The 27,299-nt window shown below is 40.0% G+C and overlaps 1 long non-coding RNA gene across 2 annotated transcripts in view; it reads left to right on the top strand.

Annotated features, from left to right (window-relative positions):
* The first annotated feature begins 9,278 nt into the window (after nt 1–9,278).
* Nucleotides 9,279–27,299, top strand: part of LOC111946675 (uncharacterized) — an 86,473-nt gene continuing 68,452 nt past the window's right edge. Inside the window, exons 1-6 of one of the 2 annotated variants that reach the window (XR_002872407.2) lie at nt 9,279–10,118; nt 10,867–11,092; nt 11,225–11,384; nt 11,469–11,679; nt 11,777–11,933; nt 12,968–13,477. This is a non-coding gene — a long non-coding RNA (uncharacterized LOC111946675). Of the gene's footprint in view, nt 10,119–10,866; nt 11,093–11,224; nt 11,385–11,468; nt 11,680–11,776; nt 11,934–12,037; nt 12,349–12,967; nt 13,478–27,299 lie in introns of those variants that run through there. The other variant, XR_002872408.2, reaches the window with a different exon arrangement.

Below are 27,299 nucleotides of genomic sequence, written 5' to 3'. Positions count from 1 at the left end.
AGGCGACAGGCCCACTCAGTCTCTGGCCATCTCCACGTCCTGGCAATCCGTTCAAAACGTAGCAGGTAATTTTCAATGTCCTCACCTGTCTGATATGGAGGGACCTTTGGCTCCATGTAAGGTCTCCAATCAGGTGGCTGTAGACTTACTCTGCTCTGTGGTTGATCTGACCAACTGGAGTCCTCTGCGGCTGAGCTTGGTCCAGCGGCTTGGGGGCTGGTGTTCCGCCGCCGACCAGAACGGTGCTCTGCCCTGGAAAAAGAGGCTTCCAAACCCTGGAGTGCAGCGATGAATCTGTCTTCCCGCTGCTGCTGTACCTGGAGGAAGTCCGTCATTATGGCCGCCAAGTCACCTTCTGGGCCTTTGGTCAGGCCTGGAGAGCCACCGGAGGCACCAGGATCCACCACCTCTTCCTCCGAGGATGAATTGGATGATTGACGGCCTGTGTCTGATGTTGGTTCCATCTCCTCCTTCTGGGAAAGCAGACCTCTGTGTCTCACCTTTTTGCGGCCAGCCATCTGCTTATCCCACTTCTGACACCAACTGTCTTGGGTCCCGTCAGGGAATAATTGGGCAGAGGCGCCAAGGTGAAAGTATCCTTGTTTTATTACAAGAATAGAGCACACCAATTGCTCCACAAAGGCTGACCAACAAAGACTTCTCCACTCCGACACTTCAAATTCTCCTCTCAGACTCTCCAACTTCTCCACTCAGACTCCCACACTGACAGCTGTAACTGGTTCTCTTTTAAATGGTAAGCCCCCCCTCCTCCTGGGCGTTGCTCTCCATCAGTCCAAAGGAAAAATAGGGAGAAGTGTTGACATTGTTCAAAAACAGAAATAAACAGTTTCATTCAAAGAAACATTCTGTGTCGTGTAGAGGGAAATAACAATAATCATCAGTAAAAATAAATACAAATAGTGACCGATGCGTCACAAGGAGCCGGTTTAGCTCGTGCTGGTTTGCGGCGCCTTCCGTCTGGGAAACCAGGGTTCGACTCCGGGCTGCTCCCTGTTCCCTTCTCTACTTCTGTGCCGGTCCCAAGCCTGGTTGCTTTGAGAGGGTTGCGTCAGGAAGGGCATCCGGCGTAAAACATTGCCAAGTTTACCATGCGACTCGGTCGCTGTGGCGACCCCTGATGGGAAAAGCCGAAAGGGAAACAGTGACCGATGCGTCACATGACCCGGTGTGTCAAATGACCACTTCTGGGTTACTTTCGGGTAAACAGACGCTAATGTTGGCGTCGTGTGTGCTTCGTGTTAATGTATGCATGGGGATGGTGAGTCGGCAACCCAGCGTGCACTCAGGGCTACCTGCAGAGGGATAGGGACGGAACGAAAAGGGTAAGTTGATGTAGGTGACGTGTTACCGGGTCCGTGCGTGCGCGTCAATGCGCACGTGTGTGTGTGTGCGAGCGTGTGCGCCTGCAGCGGCAGCTGACGGTTCTACACCGTCACACAAACGCACCCCAGAAACATACATTTTGTTCTGGGAGCCATTAACACAGGCTGGTCGGTGGAACAGAAGCACTTTAAGGGGGAATATCTTAAAAGCAGACTGGAGAGGTAAGAAGGTGCTATACCTGCCAGGTACTAAAAAGTAAGGACTAGAATTTGTAATAAAAAACAAACTTCAAACTTCTTTGCCCTACAAATAAATCTGGCTGCTGCATTTTGGACCAGCTGCAGCATGGCTATGGATGCCTTGGGTAAGCCAGCATATAAAGAACTGCAATAATTTAGTCAGGACAACACAAAGTCATGGATGACAATTTCAAGGTTGGTTTTTGACATAAAAGACTTAATCCTAGCAAGACGTCGCATCTGAAAAAAACAGGACCTGGTCACAGCGTTTATTGCTGCTGTGCAAAAGGAAGAGTCCATTGTTTCCATCCTTCCACCTGGAGAACCCAGCGACTGCCTGAAAGGCGAGGTCTCCCCTAGTATTAAAAAGAGTTTTTGGAACACATAAAAGATTCTTATCAGTAGACCTCAAGGACCGTGATGGTGTTTATAGGGAGTTTAGAGGTTAGACTTAAGGGTTTGTCCATAAAAGACTCTAAAAACTAAATCATAAAATCTATTCTAAATGTAATAGGAAGCCAATGTAGCATTAAAAGCAGAAGGGTGGCATGAGTGCGCTTATTGGTTCCAGTTAATAGCCTTGTTGAATAGTTTTGGACCAATCTGAGATGTTTGAGAGACTTTTTGTTAAAACAAGTTGAAAGAGAATTGCAGTAGTCTAAACAAGATTTAACCGTTTTACACCAGAGCTATAACTCCAGTGTTGACAATCTTTCACCAACTGTGTCTCTTCAACCATTGACACAGTCAACGTAATTCCAGCTGATTCAAAAGCAGCTTTGCGCTGATATGCAGTACTTTACAGTGGGCAAGTGTTCATGCAAACAACTTACATTAGCTGATTCTGACGCAAAGAAAAGCAGCTGTGTGCTGTTATGCAACACTACATGTTTTCTACATAAGAATCAGCTGATTCATGTTTTCATAAACAGTTGAAGAGTTGTGTCATGTCAAAGAGCATGTGTTATTCAGGTGTTACTGGCGACTTCACTATTGTGAAAAGGTTAAAGATGAAAACGGCTCTGTATTACAAATACTGTGGCAGTACTCCCCAACGGAAGTCTTTTATTTTATTTAATTTCAAAACCTTTCAAAATATTTTGATGTGTTGGGTCTTCTTTAAGTGTGAATGTGTGAGTTCCTGGAACAGACTAGCAACCTGCCCAGGGTATGCCATAACCTTTGCCAAACAATGGCTGGGATAGAATCCAGCAACTTAATGCCCCCTATAAGGATTAAGTTGGTTTAAAAGGTGAACAGATAGATGAGTCTTCTTTAACAATCATGGTTTTATGCTTTGCTGATATTTTTATCCTTGTTTTGACATTGATGCCTCTAGGTTTTTGTCTTTCATCCTTTTTAAAATGATGGTTGGAGTTTTGGGATGGCGAATTTAGCATCTTTCTTTTGATTTTGTCAAGATACCATGCAAAACCATCCAAAGCAAAGCTTTAACCTTTCATATTATGTCATGAGATGTTTCTGTTGTGTTGTTTCTCTAGTTTAACAGAGTTTCCTACATATTGCATCAGATCATAATGTTCATGAAGGATGTCACACAAATGACCATCATTAAAAGATGATGCCAAAGAATATGCTCTCAAAAGAAAATTTAGAGAGATTTAGTGAGCTGAACGTGTTCGGTCCAGAGGGCACGGGAGAGATTGATTGACAAGGTCAACAGCCAATCAGTACCCAGAGCAGTGCTCTGTAAACAAACAAATTGGCATGTAGAATTGCACTAAAAAAAATCAGTGAAACGGTGAACTTGGAACCGCAACATAGCATGGACAACATAAAATTTAGAAAAAAATGACTTAAAACGTTTTATCTTTTTCAGTTGATTTCAGTTAATCGATCAGAAAAAGGATTTGTGAAGATATTAACCTTTGTTATTCCAATGCTTTTTAAATTAAATGTTTTACTTGGACATTTTTCTGATGTATTTACTGTTTTCATTTTCTGCAAAATTCCATTGTGACATCATTTGTTTCTTTTACTTTACCAAAATGAATTCAAAAGTAATGATGGCTTGATAATTTTGAAATACGGCTGCAATTTGTTTCAACATTTCCAAAATGATTGACAGATTATTGGGTGGATTGTGACTTTACAGGCATGTTTGTTTACATTTATTTTTTACTTTTTACTTTATCTGAATGGTAGGGTCAGCCTTCAGAGTCACACAAATAAATTAAACTTTTAGTTTTTAAAAAAATACACTTGTTCTGTCGTAGTTTTTCCAGCTTAATGTTAAAATTTTGTAGCAAACTAGTAGGTAAAATAAATAGAAACAGGATTGAGCTGAAGCTTAATACAAGTTTTATTGGTTTCTAAAAAACATACAGATGATAGGAGTAAGCTCCAGATTTGTATGCTGCTCGTGCACATTCTATTAAAATATTTCAACATCTGGTTTTAGCCAAATCGGTGCACATTGCTCAAGAGCCTTTATAGATACTTTTCTAACTGGCTTGGACAGTCCACCTTGACTTTTTTGAATTCCTGGTCAGATCTTTTATGCAGGATGTCACAACAATATTAATGCTCAACTGCAGCTGAAGTCAGGTGTGCTAATCTTGTTAGCCACACTGACCTCACAGCTGAAGTCTCTCCAAGAGCTTGAAAACATGCTCATTTTCTGCCCCCTTCTACCTTAGTCTGAGAGAAAATGCATTTCTCTTTTTGTCATGAAGTTCTAAAAATATGCAAACTGTTATATAAACCACCTGAAAGTCACTAGTTTGCTCCTTAAATTGTGAAATCTGTTTAAATTTGGTAATTTACTTTGATGCCAATGTTTTATAATTAATTTTGTAATTAGGGATTTACTTACCTATCTATCTTATCTTATCAAAAATATTGGCTCACTTGCCTTGACTTACATATGAACTGAAGTGCCATTCCATTTCTAACCCTTAGAGTTCAATATGATGTCGATCCACCTTTTGCGGTTGTTAAAGCTTCAACTCAACTGTCCACAAGGTTGAGGAGTGTGATTATAGGAATTTTTGACCATTCTTCCAGAAGCGCATTGGTGATGTAACTCACTGATGTTGGTTTAGAAGACCTGGCTCTCAGTTTCCGCTCAAATTCATCCCAAAGGTGTTCTATCGGGTTCAGGTCAGGACTCTGTACAGACCAGTCAAGTTCATCCACACCAGACTCTGTCATCCATGTCTTCATGGACCTTTGCTTTGTGCACTGGTACACAGTCATGTTGGAAGAGAAAGGGGCCTGCTCCAAACTGTTTCCACAAGGTTGGGAGCATGGACTTGTCCAAAATGATTTGGTATCCTGAAGCATTCAGAGTTCCTTTCACTGGAACTAATGGGCCAAGCCCAAGTCCTGAAAAACAACCCCACACTATAATTCCTCCTCCACCACCAAATTTCACACTCGGCACAATGCAGTCCAAAATGTACCATCCTCCTGGCAACCTCCAAACCCAGATCAGATTGCCAAAATGAGAAGCATCCGATGCTTTGCATTGCACTTGGAGATGTGTGGCTTGGATGCAGCTGCTCAGCCATGGAAACTCATTCCATGAAGCTCTCTGTGTATTGTACTTTGGCTGGCCTGAAGATCACATAAAGTTTGGAGCTCTGTAGCAATTGACTGTGCAAAAAGTCTGCAGCATCTTTGCACTATGCTTTTCAGCACCCACTGACCCAATCTCCATCAGTTTACGTGGCCTACCACTTCATGGCTGAGTTGTTGTTGTTCCAAAACTTTTTCATTTTGTTCTGATGGAGTTGACAGTTGACTGTGGTATATTTAGAAGTTTCACCACTGTATTTGTTGCACAGGTGGCATCCTATGACAGTTCCACGCTGGAGTTCACTGAGCTCCTGAGACCGGCCCATTCTTTCACAAATGTTTGTAAAAACTGTCTGCATGCCTGAGTGCTTGATTTTATACACCTGTGGCCAGGCCAACTGATTAGGACACCTGGTTCTGATCATTTGGATGGGTTAGCAAGTACTTTTAGTAATATAGTGTATCTATATGTATGGATGGATTGATAGATGGATAGATAGACAGTCAATAAATTAGTCAATTAAGGCCATGTCACCCAGCAACGACTTACATTTTCCTCATTTTTCACATATGAGTTCCTGTCTTTTATGATACATGCATGTAATACGTAATTCATAAGGGATTCTTGCATTTGTCATTAGTCAATGTGCGCGGATGTCTATCAAGGGTTTCAGGTCTTTACAAGAATTTGGCTTTGAGTTCAAAATTAATTATGCAGTTTATGCGTATTTAACAGATTTTATACGCACTTATGTAAGTCTTACGCAATTGTGCGTGCAACGTTTATATCGCATATACAGTGCACATATCACGTTCAAAATTACGTAATTGACGCACAAATGAATGCTAAACTGCATAATAATTACGCGTGGTTCATGTTCTAAGTTGATTGTGTTCTTTGCGTGGTTTATTTGCACTTTTTCCGTGGTTTTAACGCGGTTCATTTGTGATATATCTGTAAAAATCTCACATAAAGACCACAATTTTTTTGTGTATATCCACGTATTACCAATTTTCACCCATGCAATTTCGCAAAATGTACGTAGCGGCTGTGTGACATGTCCTTTAGTCGATAAAAAATCCTAAAAAACAACAAGGATTATTAAAAGAATAGTTAAACATTAACAAGAGGTATATTATAGAAAAGAAGGTAAAAAAAGGGTTTAAAAAGTGAGTTGCAAATAACAGTTGTTGTTTTTTCTATTACCAATAAATTTAAAACACAGAGATCAATGTTTGTAGACTTGATTAAGCACAAAAACAAGACAGCAACTGAACTGACAGTGTTACTCATGAGCACAGTTCTAACTTCAAAATGTGTATAACATGAGTCGCATAATGATGAAAGCTTACACGGAGAGCTTTCATGTACCTTGATGTTTGCCTTTACTTTTGTTCAAATAAGAATTGATTTGATTCCAAATATGCTCATATAGAAGTGTGTCCTCCTGAGCCCTTTCTCATATTCTCTACCACCTACTTTTGAACACAGAAGAGAAGAACACCACTCAACAATGGACATATTAAAAGAAAAATGTTGTCAGAGGAATGTTGGGGTCCCTGAACTCAGAAATCAAAGCATTTTCTACTGCTTTGGTAGAAATAGTTCCACACTGACACCAACCTACAGTATAAAAACAAAGCTTAATTGCATATACTTTGTTGAACTGATTCAACAAATTCATACCACTAACTGACACTTCATGTGCAGTTTCCAGGTTTGTTTTTTTTCATATTCCATGAACTATGAACTTTTTTTCACAAGTTGGATTCCTCAGAGGCAGGTTGAGCTGCTTGCTTTTAATGACTGGCCAAGCAACTGTGGGCATGGATACATTGTTTTTTTCTTTTAAAAGAATTGCTCATCTCTTCTATCAATTGTTCCTAGAATGATCAGGAACAACAAATCATTAGCTTGTGAAACATGCACTGATCACAGGAGCTTGTAATCCATTCATGGAAAGATGAAGGGCTCCTGAAAAGCCTCTGCCTTAAAGGCACACCAACTGGGAACTGGTGAACTTTGCTAATTGATGTTGGTCTTCGTTCTGCATGGTGCCCACAGAAAAAACAAACATTTTGAAAATGAACACTGTTACTAAGCTTAACAGGGGGTGGGAGCAGCCAGGATTTTCGCAAAACCGCCTCAGCTTGTACACTGTGTGGCTAGTGCTGCCTAAGAAGTGCAGGGAACCATAGACGTCAGCTCTTTGGGAAGTTTATTTACAGTGGAGTTTCCCAGAAATGAGCAGCAGCTTCAGTACATTTAGCTGCAAAGACATAAGATGATTGCCATTCCTGCACAGAGCAATAATGATTTACAAACAAAACAAAAGAACTCATAATTGATTTGTTTCCAAGTGTCAGAAAACTTTCCTCGTTGAGTGTGTGTTTGCAATGAATCCTGCGCCTTCAATAATCCTGCGTCATCAATTAGCCACGCTTCGTTCCCTGGTGTACTGCGTCTGTGCTGAGAAGGAACAAAGCCAAAGAGGCAAAACATTGACAGGAAAAAATAAAATATACAAAATGTTATTTGCTCTGTCGACAAAGCCAGGTTTTTCTCTGCTAACAGACCACACAGGCAGCAGGAGGCTCAGCATGCCTGACAGCTGGGCTCCAGAAGCCTCTTTCTGTTTTCCTTCCAAAACTTTCCGGGCGAGAATAATGCTGTCCTGTCCTTGTGCTGTCATACAGTTTGGCACGTTAAATTCCACTCTGCAAATCTGGACAGATTACCTGCGCTACCCTGTTTGAGTAAAATCGCCTCAGGAAGTCATTTAGCGAGGACAAGAAAGGCCAGGATTTTCCCCTGAAGCAGTACTTCCAGAGAACACATGTAAAAATGTTGTCTCGTTAAAGCGCATATAGTTATATATAAAGTATCATCGCTTTTGGGCACGTCAAACAAAGTGGCTGTTTAAGGTGTTTGCACAGAAAGACAATTGCGCCTTGAATGAAAATTGGGTATATTGTTCCATTCATTCATCAGATTTATCTTTTTTCACAAAATTTAGATTCCACATAGTGCAATGTGTTTAATAATTTGATTGAAAATAACTTGTCTTAACCTGAAAAATAAACCCAGTCAAATTATTTTACCATAGTTTTTGGGCTATATGGCAGAATGGATTATGTACAGCGTGTGGTCAGTTAATGGTGTATTTTCCTTTTGTTATAAAATCAAGGCATACTGAACTACAAGGCAAAATAAGCAAAACACAAGTTAGAGTTCATTAACTGCGTGCACAGTAATTTTAGAGCTTTTTTCTAACATGCTACACATTATCAACATTAGCGCTAGCGGCGATACCGTATTCACAATACTCATTAAACTATACTCGTTAATACTCGTTAAACTTGTTAGTAATAGACTGATACTGCTAAAAAAAAGTCATTGTTGTGACTACGCTAACTTCCAACCTTGTTAGTTACAAATAAAAAAAACAAAACAAAAAAAAAAACAGTCAGACACTGCTACATGTAAGCCACGCTAGCTTGGCTAATACCCAAGTGAACATTTAGACAGAGCACCATGGACCTCACATAGACATCAGACAGCACAACCAGAATTAATCTATAAGATGCTATGACTTATAAATTGCACTGTTTTTTTTTTTTTAAATAAGGCTTTCAAGTGCACCTTATTTTACGGAAACTATCCCATAGCAAAGCAAAACTGAAGATGAGATCTCGTTTCTGTCACATTTACGTCTCCTAGACATAAATGAGAACTGTTTGAGACTAAACTGCTTTTCTCATTCTTCTCAAACATTTCTCCTGAGAAATAAGTCTCACAGTGAGCACTGTTTGAGATCTCAAAATTCTCTCACAACTGTCTCTTCTCCAGATCTCAATTGAGAGAAAAATGAGCCATATTATGTTGCGCTCAAGTATGTCTCAATTTGATATCCTTACTTCAAATCCCTATCTCAGTTACGTCTCAGTGAAAGACATAAATGGTTCTGTCTTTCGTTGCTCAATAATTTAGATCTTGTTTTAGCCTATTTTTTTATTGTCTCAGCAAAAAGAAAAATGAGAGTAGTACGAGCCCTAAAATGAGTCTTATGATGACACCATTACAGTTCATCTCGAGAAAATAACATTTTTTATTTTATTTATGTTCAACTTAAAACAGTTGTTTATTGCTTACATATTTATATAACTTAATTACAATTTCAAGAAAAAAAAGTTAAATCATTAAGACGGTCATGTCCTCAAAAGACATATTTTTGAAACTTTTTAAAAAACATGAAATTTCAAGACAACGTTGCAGTGTCGATTTAATAAACTTTTTTTTGACTGCTTAGATAAACATAAATGAACAAGAATGTATGTTGGGTTAATGGTGCTAGGTTTAGTTAAACACAAACACACGCATGCACTGGCACACATGCATACACGCATAAGTGCATATACACACACTTATATATTGGTGGGTATAAAACATTTAACACATTGATGTCTGAACTAAATAAAGGACATTTGGGATCATATTTGGATCACCTTAAAGTGAACAAAAAATAGATCTTACATTTGAAACAAATAAAATACACAAATAAAAATAATCAAATAAATAAATCAACTTTAGGACGGTACAGATTTATGGGGTTCAGTTTGAGTTACTTTATCTTTGTCTTTAAAAATCCCCCTTCATGCAGCCTAACAAGCTGAAAATATTTTCTGTTTTCTTGATTTTAGTCTGCATCATATTGAACAAACAGAAGCCTGGAGTAACCCGATTTGAATTTTAAACTGTATCACAGCCTCACTTGACACAGATTTCTGATTGGTTGATCACGGTGGGAGGGAAAACTCATTGGTTGACGTCACCAACGGGCCGGAATCTGCAAGCGGGAGAAGTGCAGAGAACGAGAGATTTTTGACGACCGTTTGTCGTATTTTTTCTGCGTTTTAACAATCCGTGGGATGAATCTCCAACATTTTTTTTGCTTGTCTGGAAAAGATTCAAATAAAATCTTTGAAGTTTGCACGGTAAGTTTGCGATTTCTTTCCTCCAACTCTGAACTCAGTTGAATGCTAAAGCTGTTTAAGCTAGCTCTGCCAGTAATGCAGACGTCTGGGCTACTCGCGGTGGCTTTGGCTGTATAAGTAATTATTACATTTTATAAAGGTTTACTTGTGCTTTTTGTAATAAAAAATAGAGACATTGAAGAGTTATTTGCAGTGCAGAGTTTACAGGAATGAGCCTCGATATTTTTCCAAACGCGTGAGTGCTAAGTAACTGTTGGAAGACATTTTGCTCTGTCTTCATTAAGTTAAGGGTCTGCATGGTTCATCCCATTCACAGTGTGACGACACCACAGACCATTTCCATTATTGCAAACTTCAAAATGTGCAGTTTCACTGTATGTTCAATTTTTACGCTGTATAAGCTTTTATCTTGTTTAAAAGATCATCTTGCAGACGTTTGGCCTGTCATGTCATCTTTTGAAACTGGTTATGGACATGTGTTTAAAGTAAAGTCATCATTAACTGCTCACATGTCTAGAAAGCATAATCTGAAAATTTAAGTATGCATATTAGGGAAACATGTTCTCAGCCCTCTGTCAGTGGTGGAGATGTTTAGAGAGCACAGATGTAGCTAAGCCAACAAATGTCAACACTGATATGTACGAGGATTTTAGTGAATCATAAATCATATTTAAAAACCTTTCCAGATCTTACTTTGTGCTGTATAAAATGTGTGTACATGATGTTTTTTTCCCCTCTCTGATTCAAGGTGATCTAAATACACGTGAAAATGAGTGAATCAGAACCCATGTTCCTCCACACTGCCATTATGGAGGTCCTACCAGAGCCACAAAAGACATCCTGGAAGAACACTTGCAGTCCATTGGAATAAATGGAGTTGTATGAGGATCTACGATTCATAGAAGAGGCTGACTTGCTGCCAGCTTTGAGACCTGTTCAAGCCCGGAAACGTCTTGCTCTCTGGAAATTGAAATGTGAGTGTCAAACATTACAAATGAGTTTTTGTAATGCACGGAAGTGGATATGAATATGAATGGGTAACACACTGACAGTACAGTATAAACTTAATACACTTATACTGTTTGTTTGTTTGTTTTTTGTTGCAGACCAAACGCCAGAGAACAGCACATCGTCATCTGTTGAGACCTCACCAACACAATCATCATCACTTTTGTTATAGTCACCGAGAAGTTTGTCATCCACATCTTCCAGAAGCCGAGGACTGTACATACATTGACTGGGAGGACAGCTTTGAAATTCCATGGAGTAAGTTTTCTGAGGAATTTGTGCAGAGGGGAAAGAGACCTGGCCCAAGACTAAGGAAGGAAATGGTTTGCACTCTTTTTGCAGAAATGATGAAAGCAAGACGTTTTTCCAAACTCTAAAAGGCTGCAGATGATGCGGGGAGAGCAGAGTGGCTGCTCAGAAGAGATGAGATGTTAAAGAGATGCGCTTTCTTCTGCTCTGCTACTTTAATGAGGAGGATGCCATGTTCTTGTAGAAGATGCAGACGAGGTCCAGATGCAGCAGGTGCCGTTGACTCCAACTGTTATTGTATGTGGTAAGTAAAGTTTCCAGTGTTAAATTATTCTAAAGGTTTTGTCTTTGTACACTGTACATGAGTGACATGTTTACTTTATCCATTGTTCTGTCTTTAGGACAGTCTTGCTTTTCCCCAAGGAGGTTCATGCTGAGTTGGGACCGCTCCATCGTACACAACAACATTGCAGCACTGTGCCTGATGTTCAGAAGCTACTTCTGCTTTAACAGTCATTATCCAACTGAGCTGGCTTCAACCCTGGAGTTTCTGCAAAGGTACATATTCATGAGTGCTGTCATGCGATTCATTTTTGGGTGTGGTTAGTTAATCATGACCTGCAGTTAATTATTCTAATTAATCTTTTATTAATCTAACTCAGGGCTGCTCATCCCTGGTCCTTGAGATCTACCAGCCTGCCTGTTTTCCAATTCTCCCTGAATTGCTTGCTGCTGATAACCTGGACCAGGTGTGTTCATTCAGTCAGTATGTGGAGACATCTGATTGAGCTGATCAACAGCTAGCAGGGCTTGGAGATCTGGAAAACAGTCAGGGTGATGGATCCCAAGGACCAGGAATGAGCAGCCCTGGCTAACCTAAAATTTAGCTTTGAAAATCCTTATTTTGGGGTAATTTGATTTAAATAGCAAGATTGTGTCACATTAAAAGAAATAAAATACAATTTAAAGGGTGGCTTTATGAAGTTTTCTAAGTATAACAGACTTTTTTCCAACCTTTACCTTTGTACCTCTAAGTGGTAATTCTTCAGTCTCAAACAGAACAAAGACCTAAGCCAAAGTGCTCTAATTTAAAAAACTAATGGAAATATTCTGAACAATCCAAAAAATATTGACCACAAAATTCTTAATCATAGCATAATATATATTCGTTGAAATATCTTATTCCACAGTTTGCCGTCTGACACGATCAGCCCTCAGCGTCCCAATTAAGACATGGGTATTATTTTTCCCTTGTTAAGAGCCAACCATGCAAAATGTGACTTGATCATTTCTTAAATGTTTGATCTGGACTGTATCATGAAAAATGAAATGAAACAGATTTTTGAACCTTATTTGTTAAATATTTAATGCCCATAGTATGCTGCATTTCAATTCTTTTAACTGAAACAGATGTCCTCTCAAGCGACGTGTGGCTGCTTTTAAGGATGACAGAAACGTAATCTTATGGTAGCATTATGCAGCTGCTTTTATAAAACTACAGTTTGCTTCGAGCTTGAAGTGTTATCTTTGTTTGTTATGTGCGGTCTATTATCAATTTACTCATGCCAGATTTTAATGTTCTTGTCTTACAGCTTATGTCCTAAGATGTGCCACTCTACCTGGTTGGGAACAAATTGAAGAGGCCAAGCTCAAGAAAGCCTTTGTCAGCAAATGTAGGGCAGAGCAGGTTCTAAGGCCACTGCTATGATCTACAGTATGCGGACTGGTTTCTCTTCCATCTTTTTTCTTATTTTTAATCTTAATTTGGTTCTCAAATTGGTTCATGGATTTGATAGTCTGCAAGTTTCAGAGAATGTTTTTATGTTTATGTTTTTATAATGTTTTTTTTTTTCAGTGTGTTGTTTAAAATCTGGAAGTATTCATGACCAGCGTGTCAACCAGATTGAGTATGCCACGGTTTATGTACTTAATGCATTTAATATTTTAAAAAGTGTCTAATACTGCTACCACAATTCAAATGCTGTACTGATGATGGTGCTGCCCAAATAAACTGTAAAGCATTTACATTTCTAGTATTGTTTTTACTGTTACTGTATATCAGTGGTCTCCCATCCTGGTCCTTGAAGGTCACTGTTCTGGATGTTTTAGCTGTTTTCCTGCTCCAACAGATCTGCTGCAGTGGTTGAATTTCCTGTTCAAGTTCTGCAGGAGGTGGTTAATCACCTGTTGATTCACATCTAAATTCTCTTTTCTTTCTCAAATATATCTCAAATATCATTCTCATTAACGGCTTTGGTAAGACATTGAAGAGAAATGATTAAGACATGAAAGAGACATCAGACAGACAATGATGAGATCTCTTTTAGGACTCATTCTTCTCAGATTTGTCTCATGAGCGTCTTAGGTTCGTCTCTCCCACTTCTTAATTATTGCTCTAACAGTTGTCTCAAATCAACCTCATTTGTCTCAGTGATGTCTTTTCTCATTATAGCTGAACTCTTGCTCCTAAGGGACCCTTAGGAGCAAGAGTTCAGAAGCAAATGATCACAGAATGATACAAATATGAGACGCTCAAACTGATCTCAAGAGACGAGATCAAGCAATATATGAGCAACAGATTTTTCCTATGGGATGGTAAGCCTTTAAGTAGAGCAACTCAAGTGTGTCCTGTTGTACAAGAGTTTTTTTTCTGCACAGGGAAACAAATCATTATGTTTTCTCTGAGAAAAGTTTAAATGTGCTTTGACTTTCAGTAAGGAAAGAGCAAGCTTTTTTAATAAATAGTGAAAACTCACAATGGTTGAAGATAAACTGAATCTGACAAAAGTAATAATAAATAAAAAAATCTATTAAATTTGATCCAATGAAAGTCAGACATTACTTTTCCACCATGTGTAACAGAATTAGTTATAAAAATAAAATTGTGAAACATACCAGGATATTGCACTTCTTCTTGGTATTGGAAAAAAAAGGCAAAATTAAAACAGATAACTATTAGCATTGAGAATTATCCTCCTCGCTTCACCTGAGCCAATTCATCCAGCCTTAACAACATAAAATAACCAACTGATGGATAAGCTGTGCAGTAAAGCCATTTTTGATTTTCAGAAAGAAAGGGTTTTTTTTTCTTTCAAAAAAGATGGTGCTGTTATGATCTGTGTTTTTTTTCTAAGGATTATTAATAAAAAAAAGTTAATAATTGCATTGAATAGAACATATTTTCCTAAACCTGTCAGGGAAACAGACGTATCTATTAAATATCTAAATCATAGCTATTTTGACGTAGACAACCATCATGCATCCAATAGACAAATTCATAGAAGCTTACTGCTGTTTAAATCTCTAGTGGATAACAGCTATTATCGTTGCAGTCCCATTATACCTTGTGCATTGTAGACAAGCCACCAGTTTTCTCAAGGAGGGTTAGGGTTGATTAAATATGGTAATTTCTACGGTTGTGGCCGCATTTCATACATTCATTCATCTTCTGCGTTTTAGAGTTGCCAATTAACCTATGAGGCATGTTTTTGGACGGTGGGAGGAAGCCGGAGACCCTGGAGAGAACCCACGCATTCACGGGGAGAACATGCAAACTCCACACAGAAAGGTCCCCCCATTGTTCTATTTCAGGTCCCCCAGCCAGGACTTGAACCGAGGGCCCCTTCTTGCTGTGAGGCAAGAGCGCTGACCACTGCGCCACCGTGCAGCCCCAATTGCACATCTACATTTACATTTCTGCACATAGCTGCATTTAGTTTTGTTTTTCTTTCTCTTCTGTTTTTTGTGCTTCGTTTTCTGTATCACAGTGGAACGTCTGTGTTTTTGTGGATCTTTGTGTGTCTGTCTCTGTTTAGTACTGTCAGGTGTGGTGCTGCTAAGGGTGTGGCTCTCATTGGACCCAAGCTGACGGGGCAGCCTTTAAAAGCACTTTGTGAACCTCCAGCCCATGAGAAGGGAGGTTTGTTGCAACCTGCAGCTTGGTGCACATCTCCACCTGATATGTAGTCTGTGTTGCACTTTGTATTATTTGTGTTTTTGTGTTCAGACCCACTCTATGTTGTCAAGGGTTTTGGTGTTAGTTAATTCTAAAGTGATGCTGAAGGGGTGAACTGCCATTTTCTTTTCTTCTTTTCTCTTCTTTATGTTAGCCCAGGGTGTCCAGGGTATACCCCACCTTTGCAGTAGCCGGGACAGGTTCTGACAACCCCATGACCCTGAAAGGGGATATAGCGGGTTAAGAAAATGGATAAATGGATAATCTGGAAGGTGCATTAATTTCAAACTCATGATAATTAAACAGAGGACAGCATTCATAAAAACACATATAAAAAGATCTGCAAGGATAAAGGACGATCTGAGGAATTCTAAAAAAAGGATCACTTTTGTCAAAGTGACTTGCAGACCAGAGCACTATGAAGTGCACCCACAACCACAGACAGACTGGTAGCCTACTTCTAGTATGTTGCTGCTTACTTTAAGGATTTGAGCTCCCAGAGTAAAAAAAAACATATTCAGCACTGTTTTGTACACAGAACAGATGAATGGACTGTAAGACCAATTCTAACACTCCCCAAATATTTGTAGTGGTCCACAAACTCAATGTTCATACATATAATTGAAATGGGCTGAATTTTTTTTCCTTCTGGAAATCCACAACCATCTCCTTAGTTTTTGTCCTTACATGGAGATTGTTTGCTGTTCACAACTCTTGAAAGCGCAACCCACCTCTGCAGCATCATCAGAATATTTCTGCAGGTGGCAGGACTCACAGCTTAACTGGAAGCCACTGGAAAACTGAGAAAGGACCGTGGACAAAGGTGTTGACCTCCATGTAATACAAGGAATTACCGAGTATTTTGAAAACCCCACCAAGTATTTTTGGTGTGCTTATTTAAGCACAAAAACATTAAAAGAACAAACAAACAAAAATAAAATAGAGCTAACAAGAGTTCTAAGAGAGGGCCTGAGAGAAAGGCACAAAAAATGATTGTAAATGTTTCCTTTGAGTCCTTTTTTTTTTTTTTTTTGAAGGCAAACACAAAGTTAACTGCATGAGGGAATACAGTCTCAGTACACTTCATGAACCTGTCAAAGAAGGAGTAAATATCAGCAAAAGGGACAAAGGTTAGATGAGTTGAGCGGGGTGCTTGTGGGAACTAGAATACCTAAGTTTGAACTCAAATGGGGTGCTTTGTAGACCCGCAGATTTAAAGTTTTACCTCTACTTTCACATGCTGCTTGATTTCCTTCAGAGATTAAAAAGTCATTAAGGTAAGGCATCAAATAAACTGCTCTGCTAGGTTTCTCTGAGCAATATGGCTTTTTTTCTTGATATTCTCATCATGTTCACTTCATACTTATCTGTGTCCCGTGGTTTTGCAGATATTTAGTCGTGCCTCTGCATTAAAAGATAAAACTCAAAATGTAATCATTGGCAGGATGTAGAAGAAAAAAAAACAATTTTCCATCAAGACAAGGTTACAAAACAGGCTTGTAGTACTACATGGCTTTCATTTTAGGTTTGTAATATTCTTTTCTTTTAGGCTTGCTTTACATTTGTATACATGTTGTTGCATTTCTGCCTTTTGGAAGATAAACTCAGATATTTGTTTTCATCTTAAGCTATGTTCAAACCACCCTCAACATTGTGTGTTTAAGTGACCACTTCCAATGAAAACTCTATGTAAAAACATACATAAACGCACAATTCCGGCTTCTGCGCTTATAACTCACGTTCACACGTAGCTAGGCAAGATTTATGACTGTGTTTCAAGCTCTACATAGAAAATGAATGGCCAGTAAATGCTTGTTGTTAGTTAAAGTAAACATTGACCAAACAGGGACTAAGATTTGGTTGTGACGGATGGATTTGGTTTATCTGGTGAACCGATGCAAGGTGACAGGCCTGACAACATTTGCATTTGTTTTCAAATAAAGACGAACCAAGGCCACTCTCCTGGCATGGTGACAATCCATCATATCCCCCAATTGGAAGGATGCTAGCATTAAACCATACCATCTTTGTTTCACCCCCAAATAACAGGATTTTCACCATTTCTGCATTTTTGCACAAAGCCTCTTCCAACTGGCAAACATGCGCTAGTAAAGAGTAGATTAAGAAGTAGAACCCCCCCCCCCCCCGCCCCAATGCTTGTAAAGTGTAAACACAATTAATTAAATAGACTTTTAAGATCACGTTCTTGACTCTTACAAAGCTGACCAAGAATACTTCCGTTCCTAAAGGCCACTACATACAGTTTGTGCATATTAAACAGTTGGAAATTGCTCATATGTGAACATACATAGAGTGAGAAAAGTTGTGGTCTTTACGTGAAATTTTCACAGATGTAAATGAACCACATTATAACCACTGAAAAAGCAAGAATAAACCCACAAACAACACGTAAGTCAACGTATAAGATGGGCCGTTTGTGATTATTGTGTTGTTTAAATGCAATTCATTAGTGATTTATGCGTATTTTGAACAAATGTGCACTGTATACATCAGGATGGTAACATGACGTGGTAAGCCATAAATTTACGTATCCATTTCGCAAAAGTCATGCACAAGTGCGTATGACTTACGTAATAATTGTGTATAAACTACGTAAAATACAGGTAGACTGGTACACTTCATTAATCTCAATCGACCAAAAATTCTGAACAGCTCAAAACTGACTTCACTTAAAGACCCATAGGCCAAAACCTTTGTTCAACATCTGCGCACATCGACGAACACAAGAAACACTTATGAACCACGCATATTGCACACAAATCACGAAAAACCATTTCATTTCATTCTTGGAAAATGCACAAAATGTACGCAGTGGCTGTGTGATATAGCCTTTATATGCTTCACGCCACCAGTCTTCAGGACTGTGGATGAGCATGCATGACTCACAGTAGACATTTTTAAAAAAGCATGATAGTATAGATAGTAGATAGTAGAGTACAAGCCATTATTTATTCTGTTAAGATCCTTGTCTTTGAGTAGATTGAAATAAAAACTTTTAACAAACTTGAACTTCTGTTAAAAAAGAAAAAAGAAACATTTTCTAAAATGATTGCATCTTTGAACTCAGTTTTTCATAAAAATCAGCCTGTGAAACATAAAAAACCCAGGTCAGCCTTCTCATTCTGAATGTTTGAAGCTCAGACTGAGACCTATCTCCTGGAAAGTATGATAAATTGCTTCAGCAAGATGAATAAACAGGGTTTGAATAAATATGGGTGCCTGGGACCCACTGTCAGGAAACAAATATGGACCTGTCCAGTCCTTTGTAAAAAGGAGAAAAAATAAAATATTGGATTGCTTTCTGATGTGAAAATATATACTATCTTAAAGGTGAAAAAGAAAAAAACACAGACAGCTCAGAAGTTGGTGTTATTTTGAAGTTAATTTATTGAAAGCTTTGCCCATGCTTGTAAAATGCCATCTTGTTCTAATGCAGACAGGGGGATGAGAAGCATTGTTGAAGGCAAATGAAAGCCAACACATTCACTGCGGTGCGGCTTAAGCATGCAACCTTCATTACAGACACAATACACATTAATCAGTGTTACCTCACAGGGACTGACTAAACATCAGAGTAAATGATTAGATTTCTTCCCTGGAAGCTCAATAACAAATTGTTGCAATTGTTGTTTTAATAGATGCAAAGAATGTTGCGCAGGATATATGTGAACTTTATGGCTGGATGTTTCAGTTTTGTATGGCTTTAAGTGACATTCCGGGTCTGCCTGAAGCAGAAAATAAAAACTGGAGTGAAAGTGGAAAAATTATCTTGTAACTGAAAGTGGAAAGCGGCTTACATTTGTCATAGTCTTACATGTCAAAATCTGAGCACGCAGCTTTTTTCTGTGCTTCTCAGAATGAATTATTAGGTTTGCCAGATGTTTTTGGCATTAACCTTGTTCTTCTTGACTTTCCTGTTCTGTATTAAAGTCAACATGATTTGTGTTTCATCTTTGAATAAGCTTTCCTTGGAGCTAATCCTGCATGCCAGGTATGTCAACGACAGCAAACTAGAGCACCATGAAAGATCTTTTCTGGGGGGGTGGAGTGGGCATAGAAAATTATCCAATTTCACGTAATTATTCCTAAAACACAACAGTTTTTATCTATTCTCTTATAATAATAAGTCATTAATTGTGGTTATTATGCACTTAAAATAATGTAAAAAGGGACAAATAAATAGGATTGAACAGGGTTAAAAGTCTAAAACCCAGCAGGATGAGCCAGCTGGGTTAGCTCAGGCATTTGTTCCTGGATTCCACCCTGATGAAGTGCTCCAGGCGTGTCCTACCTGGACAAGGCCCATGGGAGGATTTAGGACAGGGGTGCTCACACTTTTTTGGCATGTGAGCTACTTTTGAGACGACAATGTCTTGAAAATCTATATACACACATACATATGTATATGTGTGCATATATATACACACACACACGCATATAAGTATATATGTGCCACGGAAAGGGGGGGGGGGGGGGGGGGACTATGGAGCAGGCAGCAGGAGGAGACTCACGGGAGAAACACTCCAGTTGTCCGGAGTGGTCTTCTACCGGGGACTTGACATGCTGTTGGGTAAGTAGTGACTTTCTCATGACAGAATTTGCGCTCGGTGTAATTAAACAAGCATGTGCAGTGACGTATGTATCAGAGGATGTTCGATTGGCCGTTCTGCATGTCAATCAAGTCCCGTACTTCTCTTTGAGGATTTTGATTCGTTGACAGATTTTTTAGAAGTACTTTTTTTATTTTTTTGGTCATTTATCTTTGCTGGCCTGCGATCTACCCTCATGTCTTTGAAGATCGACCAGTAGATCACGATCGACGTAATGAGCACCCCTGCCCCTGGCAGGGCAGGGCAGGACGAAATGTTTGTGGAAAGGGAGGTCTGGTCCTTAGCAACCTGGTTCTTGACATGTAAGATGATGTATGGATGGGGAAAAGGTCCTTTAGAAAAAAAAAAAAAAAAGTAAAAAACAAACAAACAAAGGAGTAGCAGTTGGATGTGGACCCCCAGGTGGTCTGGACGAGGGTTCTACAATTGGTGAGCATCTAAGCAGAAATCATAATAACCTAAAGGGATTAGTTGGGTTCTAAGGATTAACAGACAATGGATTTTGGTGCTGGTGCCAGTATAGTGATTACAGACTGGGTTCAATATGCTTTTACTGTATGCTTCTCACAAGGAACCAACAGTATGGTTCTAGATCTGTTTTAGTTTTTGGGTCCCGTTGGTTTAAATTCCCATGTGAAGGGCTGCTATAGTCCACTTTAGAGGAAACAAAGGTGTGATCCAGCTTTTCTGAATCAGGCATGATAACTAAGGAGTGAAGTCAAGAGATGTTCTTGATGTAATACAGTGACTGGCTAAATAAAACGTGTTAACATCACTACATGAAAGCATGAAGGTAATTGCCTGGAAAAGAGTTATCAGTGAATGACACAGGTAGTGGCGACAATGATGGATCTTTTAAAGGGACGTGTTAGAAATGCTGGTCAAAAGAAAGCAGTCATTGAGCTAGAGGCAATACAGCAGAATCTGTTAAAATTAATTTTCTCTAGAAACACTGGGCTTGTGTCAAAAAGCTATCTTAGATGGTGCCATCTCCAATAGAAACACTTTTATCTCATCAAAAAACACAGTTGACAACACATATTGAACTCATACTCCTGACTTTATAAATACTATTTGGCATGCTTAACTCTTACAGAAAAGAAAAAAAAAACATTGACAAAGAACCATTAGCTGTCACACTACTAGATGTGTGAAACTTGTTCTCTTTGTTTGACCTACCCCCTAAGATAGCGGACACAGCTGCGCTACAGAACCATTTGGTGGTTTAACCCCCCTCTTAATGTTGAGTGTCAAGCAGCGTTGGCATTGAGTCCCATTTTTAGTCTTTGGTTTGACTCGGCTTGGATTTGAACTCACAACCTTCCAGTCTTAAGACGGTGGCAAAATGAAAGTCTAAATAAACACGAGACTTTATGTAGAGACCTAGTGTTTGTGATAGTATTGTGCACATAGTGAATTTTCAAAAATGCACATTTTATGAAAAATTGGATGTGGAGCACAAAACCTTATCACTTCAGACCTGGAATTTAGAAGAACTGGACTGAGGGACCTTACCCCCTCACATTTGAAATAGAAAATGCCTCTAAGAAGTCAAAATCCCAAAGACTTCTAATGAGAAATAAATAACTATGACTCAGTTATTCTTTCTGTCTGAATAACTATTTTTGCTCTGATACCTTTTTAACAAATGGCATAAAGTTATGTAGTTCTTTTCTACCTACAAGGACAAAGTGCTTTACAGTCACAGACCCATTCACCCAGTCACACACAGGTGGAAGCTCTGCTGCTGAACAAAGGCACCCACCTACCACAAGAGGCAAGGTGGGGTTCAGCGTCTTGCCAAAGAACACTTTGACTCATGGGCGTTCAAGGCGGGAATTGAACCTGCAACATTACGATCATGGGTCGACCACCCTACCGCTGCACCACGGCCGCCCCATCAGCTTCCTGATATCCTCATTTTTATTTTTCATCATTTTTTTTTCCTATTGCAAGTTATTCAAGTTATGAACTGACCAATGAGATGCTTTAATAAATGCAGATGGGGCCTGCTGGCCTCCAGATCGAACGCTTAACCCTTGTGCTGTCATAGGCACTTTGACATTGGGAGTGAGGTCATCTAGACCCCACAAGACAGTGCGCTGAACATTTTTCTTCAATCATTTTTTGATCTTCACTAGTTTCCATGGATTACACGAAATCCTCTCCACTTTTATCCACCTTTGTCATGATAGGGAGAACACGTCAATGGTCATCTTGACCCCACAGGATAGCACAAGGGTTACAAAGTTTGATTCTCACAAGCCCTTTTCAAGTGGTAGGGGTATGGCTTTCCAACAAGCTCATGTCGGATTGGCAGTAGTGCTTTTATTAGAAATGTTGACTCAGACCACGTAAATCATATGTGCTTCTTGCCTATTTAATTTGTCGATGTGCACAGATGTCCGTCATGCTTTTCAGCTTACGGTTCTGTACATGAATTCTTTTTTTAGTTGTACAAAATTTTTGTAATTATACAGTTGGATTTCCCTGATCCGCACCAGATCAAGTCAAGGCCGTATCACACAGCCTCTACGTACAATCTGTGCATTTCTATGTATGAAGTCTCGGTCTTTCATATCACATGCGCGATATACGTAATATATGTAAAACAATATGCAATAGTCATTTTCCGATTTGCTCAGATGTCCGTCGAGTGTTTCAGCTTACGTGTCTTTATCTAAAAACTCTTTTGAGCTGTTTGAAATTTTTGGTCAGGTGGTCAGTCCACATATGTCTTTTTTTTTTTTTTTTTGTTATAACTTGTCCTGTCCAACAGCTAGGCAAACAGATGAGAGCTGAGGGCCTCTTGTGTTGGACATATTTTATTTTAACAAGAGGGGTTATTCATCTTCAGACAAACCAAAGGTATGTCTGAATAAACCCCTTTTGTAATTGAGGCCAAACTTTATTAATTTCAATCATGTTTGAAAATCTTTGGTGTTGGACCGGACGGAAAAGGAAAGAGGGGGAAGAAGAGAGAGGGACGTTAGAGCGAGGGGGGGGTAGGAGGGTGATAATAGGAGGGGAAGGGGGGTAAGACCATGAAGCAGCATAGAGCAGACAGGTTTACTGGTTGTTTATCATTACGGTACGGTTCAAATGTAGTACAAAAAGGGCCGGGCCTGTCCACACACACACTCAAACATTATCAACACACCTGCTAGCTGCAAAAATGTCCACATGTCAACATGTACACAAAACAGATAGTGTTCACGAACGCATACCTATGCCTTTAAACCAACTAGTGTGAAATCTTTCATTCATTCAATCATGCAAACTATTAGTGCAAAGGTGAGCTAACACCAGTGCTCAAGTGAGTGTTTATGTTCTTCTAAAATGGATGGTGGAATGTGAAAAGAAGGAGGAGGAGCGCCCAGCCACCCCCACACCCAGACCCCCGCCGCAGCAGCAGCGGCAGCCGGAATTCCCCCAACGCCATACGGGAACAGGCAGGGAACAACCGCCCCCCGGGCGACCAAGACCGCCACCCAGGCCAGGGCCAGCAGGACCGCCGCGAGGCCCCCAGAGCCAGAGAGCAGGGAGGCGCAGAGGGAAAGAGAGCGCCGCCCCAGCCCAGCCAGGAAAGCAGCCCCCCCGCCGCGCCGGAAGAGCCCAACGCAGGGCCCCACCGGAGAGGGACGCCCACAGCCCCAGACGAGCACCCCACCACCACCCAGGAGTTCCGGGCATCCCCCCGCCCCGACCCCAGGTACGAGCCAGGACCCCCCAAGGGAGACCCGCTCCGCACTCCAGGCAGCCACCCACCCGGCCCACGGTTGGTCCAGGTAGGAGCAAGGCAGGGGCCCGCCGCCCCCGCCCAGCAGGGGGGAACCCTGGGGGAAAAAAGGGCGGCCCACAAGGGGTGTTATAAATATGGCCCGACCAGGCTCGGCCATGTTGGAAGTTTGGCGGGGCCCAGCGCCCAGGGGCAAGGACCAGGACCCACCCCCCAGGGACACGAACACCCCCGGCTCAGGTGTAATATGAACCCCCCCACCGTGCGGAGAGAGCACCGCCGGGCCCAGGGAGCCGGCACCCAAGGGACACGGCCGCCATCGCCAAGGGGCCCACATATGTCTAACAAAGTCTTCACGCCTGTACCAATGTATAACTTTGATATCATGTATACGCCAAACATATCATATTAAAACTATGTAATGGATGCACAAATCACTGATGAATTTCATATAAACACATGATTACATAATAAAAACACATAATTAATCCTGACTGGCGTATTGTGTGACACGAATATAAATAGGCCGACCTTTCACCCCTTCAGTACCGTCTGGGGCTCTCCTGGTCCCCCCATCTGGCTCATCCGGATAGGGGGTCAGGTCTCTCGTGAGGCCGTGCAGAAGACAGGTCGCAAGAAGGGGGAAGAGTACGGTGGGTGCGGCTACGACTCAAGACGCCCCCCTTTTCGTGGATTTCCGCAGCTGTGGCTCCTGCTGGGGTCCCCCATCTTGGTGGGAGTTCATCTTTATTTAATCAAATTTTCAACAAACGTTAAGGAGAACCATTGTAGGACATCCAACCAAGAACAATGTACAAAAATTCAATGTAGATACTTTTTTAGACTTACAAAGTTGGATTAAGTTGTTGGAAAAGTAAATATAAAGTCTCAGTATTTTCTTTTTAAAGCCTTTTGGTGGAAAATGTTTAGGGAAGAATTTAGAGGAGAAACACTTAAAGGGCCTTCTCAAAAGTCTATTTGGATGGAAGTTGATGCACATGCTCATCCCAGTTAAAGTATACAACTGAATTTTAACCACACATAAAGCATTAAACACATGACATAAAAGGGTAATCCCCAGTGCTATGGCTGGATGGCTCCATTAAAAAGCATAAAGTCAAAGGATGAGCATAACAGTTCATAATTCATTCCTGGGATCAAAAGCCTCCTTTTGGAACATGCCTTTTTTCCCTTCATAGCTTGTGATTTTCTATATTTGTATAAAAGAACATTCAAAGGACTTGCATGAGACTTAAATTGGACATTTCACTTTGTAAACCATGTTTCCAAGTTTGAGTATGTGTGTTACATAGAATTAAGACTATTTTGCCCTATTTAGTTTTTGATGGGTATTGATGCAGTTTCCTGTCAATATGCCAGCCTCTATAATCCCTTAAAAAGATTAGGATTAAGGCCCTGAAGGCTTCAGTTTGTGATCCACTTGGATAGATGAATACATGTGGACATCACAGTCTTTTATGCACTGACATGATCAATGAGGAGATGTTTTTGTGCTATATTTGAAAGCGAAGGGGAGCTAATTAGCTTTGTTTAAGGGTTAGTTATTTTTTTTAACACACCAATAGTTGTTTTTAATGAAAGTTAAAGTATTGATTTTTAGATTAAGTGATAAATAAACATTCTTTTCTTGTGTTCTTTGAAGATTTAATAGACATGTCTCTCTTCAGCACCAACTAAAACAAGTTTTATCTTGTATTAGATGTTATCTCTGCCATGGGATCATTGGGTATTCTATCCGGCAGGCCTACAGTCCTCTGATGTTGGCTTATCATGCTGGTCAGATATTAATACAACACTGACTGTGTTTACATGGCTCAATTTCACTTTGAACTTTATACTTTTAGAGAGTGACTTTCCACAGGCTCATCCTCATACACAGTATCTGTTCCAGAGGAAGCTGCTGCACAGAGGCTATGTGCAGATCAAAGCCTTATGAGTTTGTTGAAAATGAATCAATACTTATTCCTCCTATTTATTTATTTTATGAAAAATAAGCTTTATTATTAATAAAGAAAAGTAATTTACTCAAAATGGAAAAAGACTGCAGGGATTGCATCACCTTGAACTTTCCAACTTAAACTCCACCCAATTTTTGGGTGAAACTACCTTTCATTCCCCTTGTTTTTGTTTTCCCCCGACCTTGCCTAAACTACAGAGCCCCTAAAGGGACATGGAAGCACCAAAAAAAAAAAAAAAAAAAAAACAGAAGTTATTACTGGTTTCCAGTATCTGGTGAGCACACAACAAACTGGTGCACATGTTAAACTAAAGCATGTCTCTACATGTCTCTACTGAGCAGTCCGGTCAGTTCTGTTATAATGGTCTAGACAACTACGGTAAGCGATTCTATCCAAAGATGGACCGTCACAATGCATGTGTGGTGACGCTAAGAACAACAACAATGGAGGTCATTCAGCAGCTCATTTTTTTCCGCTTGGTTTTTGGTACTTCGTGTATACAAGTCATTTAATTCTGTTTAAATTACTCACCCACAAAGCCTTTGCAGTTTTGCTTGCCTGGGGTCAGTGGTATGTTATCTCTGAATGTCAACTTATCGCTGTTTTTTTCGGCGCAGGGGATACACCAGCTTTGATCAAGTGGTGCGCTGTAAATGAGTTTCTTACTCTTGACCATGACTTACTTTCTTTTGCACAACAGATATTTTCTGATGTCCGGGGGCCCAAGTCTGGTTCCCCTGTGCTGGTCCCCAGCCCGGATAAAATACAGAGTTGTGTCAGGAAGAACATCCGGAGTAAAAAATCTCTACCAAACCACCTGTGCAAATTAGTGAAAGCTGCTTTGCTGTGGCGACCCCTGAAGGGACTTGCCAAAGTCGAATAACATGTCCCTTTAGGGGCTCTATATTAAACTTACATTAACGGTATTGCTGTTTTTTTTTTGTTTTGTTTTTTTAATAAAAAAACAAAGGGTTCTTTTTGTTTCTTTGTAAAAGTCTGCCATTCAATAAAACGACAGCGTTCAATAATGCATGCACAAAGCATAATGGCTACCAGTGTAGACAGACTCTTTCAGTGACCACTTATCTTTTATGTGTATACCATCAATGACTACTAATAACACTGCCCAGTGAGTGCATGAGCCAACATTGCTCTGACTGCAAATAAATGTTAGAAATAGTAAAGGTCATTCTTTATTTTCATAAAATAAACAAATGTTGTTGTGTAATAACTGATTTTCAATAAATTCAGCAATAACAATCTATGAATGTACTGTGTGAGGTTTATATGTTTTAGTGGATTTGTAAATGTTTTACATATATATTTCTAAAACACGCCCCTCTTACGCTCTGCGGGTGGTTTCTCACCCAAGCTCGGGTCTTCCACCAGAGACTTGGGAGCATGAGGGTCCTGCGCAGTATTTTAGATGTTTCTTGCACTACACTTTTCTCCATGTATGCTTTTCCTGCCAGCATCTTACACCCTGCAGTTATGTGCTGGATTGTTTCAGGCGCCTCTTTACACGGCATACACCTTGGGTCATGTCTAGTGTAGTAGATCATAACCTCTATTGCTCTGATGCTCAGCTTGTTCCTAAACTTCCAGGATAAGTGCTTTAGT

Source organism: Oryzias latipes, chromosome 20 (genome assembly GCF_053564925.1).
Source record: "Oryzias latipes strain Hd-rR chromosome 20, Olatipes_Hd-rR_3.1".
Classification (NCBI taxonomy): Eukaryota; Metazoa; Chordata; class Actinopteri; order Beloniformes; family Adrianichthyidae; genus Oryzias; species Oryzias latipes.
This window is presented reverse-complemented; position numbering and strand designations above follow the sequence as displayed.